This window comes from Branchiostoma belcheri, unplaced genomic scaffold (genome assembly GCF_001625305.1).
Source record: "Branchiostoma belcheri isolate BF01 breed outbred unplaced genomic scaffold, Haploidv18h27 scaffold221, whole genome shotgun sequence".
NCBI lineage: Eukaryota > Metazoa > Chordata > Leptocardii > Amphioxiformes > Branchiostomatidae > Branchiostoma > Branchiostoma belcheri.
In genome coordinates this window covers 21,178-29,527 of record NW_017803725.1, presented here as the reverse complement: position 1 = coordinate 29,527, position 8,350 = coordinate 21,178, and positions in this window count along the sequence as shown.

The following is an 8,350-nucleotide window of genomic DNA, read 5'->3' as shown; positions in this document are numbered from 1 at the left end:
GCTATTATTATGTTATTGCTGACCATAACCTACTTCAAAAAGTATTATTCATCAAGCATGTCTACAGTACTAGTCAAAAAAAAGTCTTATTTTGGTATTGAATTCTTCCAAAGGAGGTTTTGGTGCGTTTTGCTAAATGATTTGCAAACAAGCCAAAATAGCGACTTATGCTGGAACTGCAGCACGTCTGGAGCAAGTAGCGCGATTACTGTGTATTGCCGACTTTGAAAATGTTGTATTCGGTCAAAGGTAATCTATGAATTTACTAAAAGACCGTAGTTTGGTATTTCTTTCGTCCAATAGCTTTTCCAGTGCCTTTAATACACGAAAACACTTACCTACCGGAAATGGTCAGAACTGCAGGTAAGGAATTTTTCATGCCACAATCTTGTTATAGGATCATTATAGACCGGCTCCATCTTCGATACTATGAAACCAAATCACATACCTGATGTCAAAGGACCATTCAAAATCTTATGAAAGTAGTTCAGAGAAAATTGCTTGTCCTTCAATGACATTCTCTACTTTAAAATCCTTTTTTTTGCCTCAGATATGCAAATTAGGTTGGATCATCACCAACATGCAAACACGATGTCGAGGGACCTTACTGTACCTAATAAAACTTGTTCTTCGAAGATCACATGTCATTTAGCGAATTCTCGTTTTGGAGCCAAAAAAAAGCTTTTTTTTGCCTCAGATATGCAAATTAGGTTGGAACATCACCAATATGCAAACATGATGTCGAGGGACCTTGCTGTACCTAATAAAACTTGTTCTGAGAAGATCACATGTCATTTAGCGAATTCTCGTTTTGGAGCCCAAAAAAGCTTTTTTTGCCTCAGATATGCAAATTAGGTTGGAACATCACCAATATGCAAACACGATATCGAGGGACCTTGCTGTACCTAATAAAACTTGTTCTGAGAAGATCACGTATCGTTTAGCGAATTCTCATTTTGGAGCCAAAAAAAGCTTTTTTTGCCCCAGATATGCAAATTAGGTTGGAACATCACCAATATGCAAACACGATATCGAGGGACCTTGCTGTACCTAATAAAACTTGTTCTTCGAAGATCACGTGTCGTTTAGCGAATTCTCATTTTGGAGCCATATGCTATTTTATGCTATTTTAGCCTCAGGGACTCTAAATCTAATCATGTCCAAGACCTGTCCACTTATCAAGTTTTGTTATCTACACGGCACGAAAAACGGTATTTACGGATGCTTAAACTATGCTTAAAGTCAACGTATATTCCGTCTTTACGCATCTATACACGTTTTATACGAGTACGTAAAGATCGACGTTACGTGGTCTTTCCGTAGGTGCGGATGGATCCTTATTTTCCGGTTTTCACGTACCCTTTAAGCACTTAAAGATGTCTTAAATAATGATAAAGATAGTCTTAAATTGTATGTAAAGTTCACGTATTTTTATTATTTAAGCATTTTTAAGGATGATATACGTATGTGTAAAGATGACGGATAGGTGCGGATGGATCCTTATTTTCCGGTTTTCACGTAGCCTTTAAGCACTTAAAGATGTCTTAAATGATGATTAAAATATTTTTAAATTGTAAGTAAAGTTAACGTATTTTCATCATTTAAGCATTTTTAAGGATAATATACGTATGTGTAAAGATGACGGATAGGTGCGGATGGATCCTTATTTTCCGGTTTTCACGTAGCCTTTAAGCACTTAAAGATGTCTTAAATGATGATTAAAATATTTTTAAATTGTAAGTAAAGTTAACGTATTTTCATCATTTAAGCATTTTTAAGGGTAATATACGTATGTGTAAAGCTCACGGAAAGGTGCGGATGGATCCTTATTTTCCGGTTTTCACGTAGCCTTTAAGCACTTAAAGATGTCTTAAATAATGATGAAAATATTTCTAAATTGTAAGTAAAGTTGACGTATTTTCATTCTTTAAGCATTTATTACGGCTCATATAAGTGTGTGTAAAGATGACGGATAGGTGCGGATGGATCCGTATTTTCCGGTTTTCACGTAGCCTTTCAGATGCTTAAAGTTGTCATAAATACTTTTTAAAATGCTCTTATAACGTATTTAAAGTTCACGTTTATTTCTAATTGAAGCACTTTTACGGCCAATATACGTGTGTGTAAAGGTAATCATTTGTTGCGTATATGGTGCTTATTTTTTGGATTTTCAGTTGACTTTCAGCAGCTTAAACTGCGTCTTTATTACCCATAAAGTGTGCGTAACGTTGGCGTATTCTGTTGCATTTACTTGCCGTTTATTCTGCGTATGTCAGAGGTATTTGTGGCATTTTGGTGTCCAGTCCTGTCGTGGTTTGGGTGGGCTATCTTCGGGCTTGCCGTCCTGTTGAAGTTACATGTAGGCTCCCTGGATAGAGTTTAGCGGCACGATATCGATGCGAAACGTACCGGGGAGCCTGGCTTACTCCGGCGGCGAAGAGGTCCTGGATCCCCAAAGAAAGCCGCTCCATACCCGGTAGACTGGAAACCAGGCTAGTGACCAAGTCGTATAGTCTTTGTTCTCGCTGATGCAGCCGGCTGAGCTCGAGCGATAAGTCACTGTGTCCGTGCAAAGTTCCTTCAAGATTCTGCGCTGTATCCAAGTCTAGAATTCCGAATCCAACGTCGTTAGGCAAAGGTAGAGTTTACTTTGAAAGAGCACTCCCATTTGGCCACCGCAGGCTTGAAGAAGTAATCCGCTCAGTTTCGCGAATACAGATACCGATATGACTCCCGGTCTTGGTCGCCGATACAAATATACGGTCGTGATGTTTTCTCATTCCGTGCCGTGCCGTGTTCCATATCTCCACCCCAATCCGTTTTGTAGACTTCTACAGAACGAGGACCATGTGCCCTAGTTTTGTGTCCGTTCCGTCGGGGTTCAGGGTGATTAAAACCAACTGAATCTCGTCCATAACCTGCAGTGGGTCCTGATGGAATTGGTCCAATCTTCCATCCCGTACTTGTCTTCAAAAAGGCGGCCTGTAAAATGCTAGCCCTGGTGCTCGCGTCTTGCATATCCAGTAGATTTCAAAATCCCACCGTTGTCTGTCATTGGATAATACCCTGTCACATGACACACCATCTGGCAGATATCGGCTCCCCCATATGGCGATTATCTTGCATTTGAATCCCGGGGTTGTTTTTTCACAGCTTGGCACTGAATAAATTTACATTTTGAAAAACACCATGCCTTGTCAGCGCATCTTACCGAAACACACCGCAGATACTGTTTGTTCCATGTTTTACGTTTTTACATTTACATTTACATTCATTTCTCATTACATTCGCCGCCGACAACTGATTTGTCCATCCTGAAACAACGGCCTCGTACTTTCACACCCGAATTGTCCACCTAAAAATTCCAGGACGGAGTAGGTAACATCATAAACATGTTACGGACGGACAGTATTTGCCAGTTTGAATACAGAGACAAAATAGAATAACGCAAAATTATACAACTTTTGGGAACATATGAGCTGAAGGGAAGAGATCACTTCCCGTTTACCTAAAATTCGCATGGATAAAGATTAAACACGTCGTATGTTTGCTGAATAAACGCATCGTTTCATAGAGGTTTTGGGAACATATAAGCCAGCGTCATTTAAAATACGCGTACAGAAAAATTAAAAATGTCGTATGTTTGTTGAATAAACGTTACATTTCCTTTAGCTTTCGGGAACATATAAGCCAACGTCACTTAAAATGCGCGTAAGGTAAGATTAAACACGCCGTATGTTTGTTGACTAACCGCTACGTTTCATATAGCTTTGGGGAATATATAAGCCAACGTCACTCAAAATGCGCGTATGGAAAAACGAAACATGTCGTATGTTTGTTGAATAAACGCTACATTTCCTTTACCTTTCGGGAACATATAAGCAAACGTCACTTACAAAACTCGTAAGGTAAGATTAAACACGCCGTATGTTTGTTGAATAAACGCTACGTTTCATGGAGTTTTTAGGAACATATAAGCTAACTTCACTTAAAATGCGCGTAAGGAAAAACTAAACATGTCGTATGTTTGTTGACTAAACGCTATATTTCATAAAGCTTTCGGTAACATATAAGCTAACTTCACTTAAAGTACGTGTAAGGTAAGATTAAACACGTCGTATGTTTGTTGAATAAACGTTACATTTCATATTGCTTTCGGTAACATATAAGCTAACGTCACTTAAAGAACTCGTAAGGTAAGATTAAACACGTTGTATGTTTGTTGAATAAACGCAACGTTTCATAGAGTTTTTGGGAATATATAAGCCAACGTCACTTAAAATGCGCGTATGGAATGATTAAACATGTGGTATGTTTGTGGAATAAACGTTACATTTCATATAGCTTTTGGGAGCATATAATCCAACGTCACTTAAAATACGCGTATGTAATGATTAAACATGTAGTATGTTTGTGGAATAAACGTTACATTTCATATAGCTTTTGGGAGCATATAATCCAACGTCACTTAAAATACGCGTATGGAAAGATTAAACACGCCTTATTGTTGTTGAATAAACGATGTATTTCATATAGCTTTTGGGAATATATGAGCTAAAGGGGGGAGGTTGTTCCTCGTTCGCTTAAAGTGTGCGTAGAGAAAGATTAAACACGTCGTTTATTTGTTAAATAAACGCTACCTTTCATATAGTTTTTGTTAACATATAAGCTAAAGGGAAGAGATATCTCCCCGTTCACTTAAAATACCCGTAGGGAAAGATATAACACAGCGCATGTTTGCTGAAAAAAAACCCGCTACATATCATCCATAGCTTTTGGAAACATATCATTTAAAATATGCGCGTTGGGGAAGATTAAACACGTCGTATTGTCACCGTATTGTTGTTGAATAAACGCTACATTTCATATTGTTTTCGGGATCATATAGGCTAAAGGGGGGAGGTTCTCCCTCCGTTCGCTTAAAGCGTGCGTAGAGAAAGATTAAACGCGTCGTATATTTGTTGAATAAACGCATCGATATCGTTTCATAGAGGTTTTGGGAACATATAAGCCGCAGCGTCATTCAAAATTCGCGTACAGAAAAATTAAACACGTCGTATGTTTGTTGAATAAACGTTACGTTTCCTTTAGCTTTCGGGAACATATAAGCCAACGTCACTTAAAATAAGGTAAGATTAAACATGCCGTATGTTTGTTGACTAACCGCTACGTTTCATATAGCTTTGGGGAATATATAAGCCAACGTCGCTCAAAATGCGCGTATGGAAAAACTAAACACGTCGTATGTTTCTTGAATAAACGCTACATTTCCTTTACCTTTCGGGAACATATAAGCAAACGTCACTTACAAAACTCGTAAGGTAAGATTAAACACGCCGTATGTTTGTTGAATAAACGTTACGTTTCATGGAGTTTTTAGGAATATATAAGCCAACGTCACTTAAAATGCACGTAAAGAAAAACTAAACATGTCGTGTCGTATGTTTTATGGATAAACGGTACATTTCATATAGCTTTCAGTACGTGTAAGGTAAGATTAAACACGTCGTATGTTTGTTGAATAAACGTTACATTTCATATTGCTTTCGGGAACATATAAGCTAACGTCACTTAAAGAACTCGTAAGGTAAGATTAAAAACGTCGAATATTTGTTGAATAAACGCAACGTTTCATAGAGTTTTTGGGAATATATAAGCCAACGTCACTTAAAATGCGTGTATTGAAAGATTAAACACGCCGTATTGTTGTTGAATAAACGCTACCTTTCATATTGTTTTCGGGATCATATAAGCTAAATGGGGGAGGTTCTCCCTCCGTTCGCTTAAAGCGTGCGTAGAGAAAGATTAAATGCGTCGTATATTTGTTGAATAAACGCTACCTTTCATATTGTTTTCGTAAACATATAAGCTAAAGGGGGGAGGTTCTCCCTCCGTTCGCTTAAAGTGTGCGTAGAGAAAGATTAAACGCGTCGTATATTTGTTAAATAAACGCTACCTTTCATATAGTTTTTGTGAAAATATAAGCTAAAGGGAGGAGGTACCTCCCCGTTCACTTAGAATACCCGTAGGGAAAGATATAACACAGCGTATGTTTGTTGAAAAAAAAACGCTACATATCATCCATAGCTTTTGGAAACATATCACTTAAAATGCACGTTGGGAAAGATTAAACACGTCGTATTGTCGCTGTATTGTTATTGGATAAACGCTACATTTCATATTGTTTTCGGGAACATATAAGCTAAAGGGGGGAGGTTCTCCCTCCGTTCGCTTAAAGCGTGCGTAGAGAAAGATTAAACGCGTCGTATATTTGTTGAATAAATGCTACCTTTCATATAACTTTTGGGAAGATATAAGCTAAAGAGGGAAAGTCTGTCCACCGTACACTGAAAGTGTGCGGAGAGGAGGATTAAACACGTCATATGTTTGTTGGTAAGCCATGAAAACATAATTTTTTTTGTATTTGCGTGCACCGAGGTCTGCTACAATTCATGTCAGGCGTTGAAAGAAAACAGTTCTAGGCACAGGCTCTCGATAATTTACGCGGCGTCTTTTCCGTCTTGCTTTAAATTGTGCGTAGAAAAAAATTAAAAATATACCTGATTGATTTACTCATGTTTCAAATGTGACTTAAGTTTTGAAACAGAAATACCAAACATTTCCTGTACCTTTCTGGGACATACAAGTTTAACATGTTTGTCGTAACTGAATATTTCAGTATCTGTAAACCGTGCGTAAAGAAACATGCCGTAATACGTTACATTTACAACTGCGAAAATCCTTCGTAAAGATTAGATTTCTTTTTCAGTACACTTTAATCGATCTTAAAGTCTGCTTAAATATTTCCCTGTCTTTAAAGTCTCAATACGGATGTCGTAAATTTTGCTTAAATATCTGTTTTCGTGCTGTGCTATCTTCAAATTCTCAAGGTTTCCCCCACACACAGACAGACACACTCACAAATTGTTTGTAAGAGCTTCCCAAGGATAGATCTTGAAAGTAAAATAGGCAACAAAGTGAAAGAGGGATGTTATCAGAGATCCATTTTACTTTAATGTTCATAAATACCTACTCCCATTATGGATTCTATGGAATTTGCAAATTTGTTTCATATCTTACAGTGTATGAATATGCATTAAATCGTTACAGTTACTATGCAAGGATATGAAAGTCATCTCTAAAAATTGCTGTTGTTTACAGTCATAAATTATAATAGATGTACAATGTACATGCCCTTTGAATGTATATTTGCATAGGTAAGAATTTAACACTATGGAAGACTAAAACTATAGATAACCATTCCTATGTCTATCTAACTGTATCTTACAGTGTTGTCCTTGGACAATACAGTTGGAGTGGGCTTCCTCTAATAGTACTGAAGTAATTTGTTTTATGCTTCTGATTTTAGTGTTCTTGTGACACTGAACTGGGTGATAGGTTTTACTCAAATATCTCTATGGATTTGACTTAATTCCAAAAGCTACAATTCAATTAATATAAATAAAATATGCAAGTACTAGTATACTAAGTACTAGTATTATTTTACGAAGTTATACTTTATATAAACTTCATTGTGCAATGCAAGCAAAATACTGTCATTATATGATAATTATTAGTAGTTCCTCCTGAATGTCAACTAGCTTGTTTGGGTTATTTCCCTCAGTATAAAGCCTGTCGGGCATGCCTACAGATGTTATTTCATCAAGATATTTTCTGAAACCTAAATTTCTTTGAAACATTCCTTTCCAATTAGACAAGCATTTTGAAGGAATCATTTTCACACAAGTGCTTGATTACTTTCATCCTCCTTTTCTCTGACATCCGCTTTCTTTTCTTTCTGCTCCATGTGTTGATTGTGTTCAATGCTGTTTTGATGGCTAAGTGGTATTCCTTTATGACACTGCAGAAGGAGAAAAAAAACACAGTAGTAGGAACAACAAAATTGTGATAGCCCTGCATGTACTATGCTGTTAATCATGATCATATAAACATTTGTATGAAATGACATATTGTAACACAGAGCCCTTGTTATCAAGTATATGTCAAAGCTGCCTAGCATCTACCTCTACCCATAATATAACTTGGTATACTCTAGATAGGATATTTCACATGATAGACTTCAAAGGTCCATGATTGTTTATACCAAAAGCATTTTACAATACCTGATTATAATTTGGGAATCATCACTAAATATAGTTAACAGAAGTAAGTATTTACAACAATAAGACAGATGAAAGGTCAACATAGTCTACCTGTATGTGCCATACCTGGACCAAGGTAAAAGGGCCGAACAAATATTACCTGTACGGTGCCTTACCTGGTCCCAAGATAAAAGGCTGACACAGATATCACCTGCACGGTGCCTTACCTGGTTACCAGATAAAAGCCT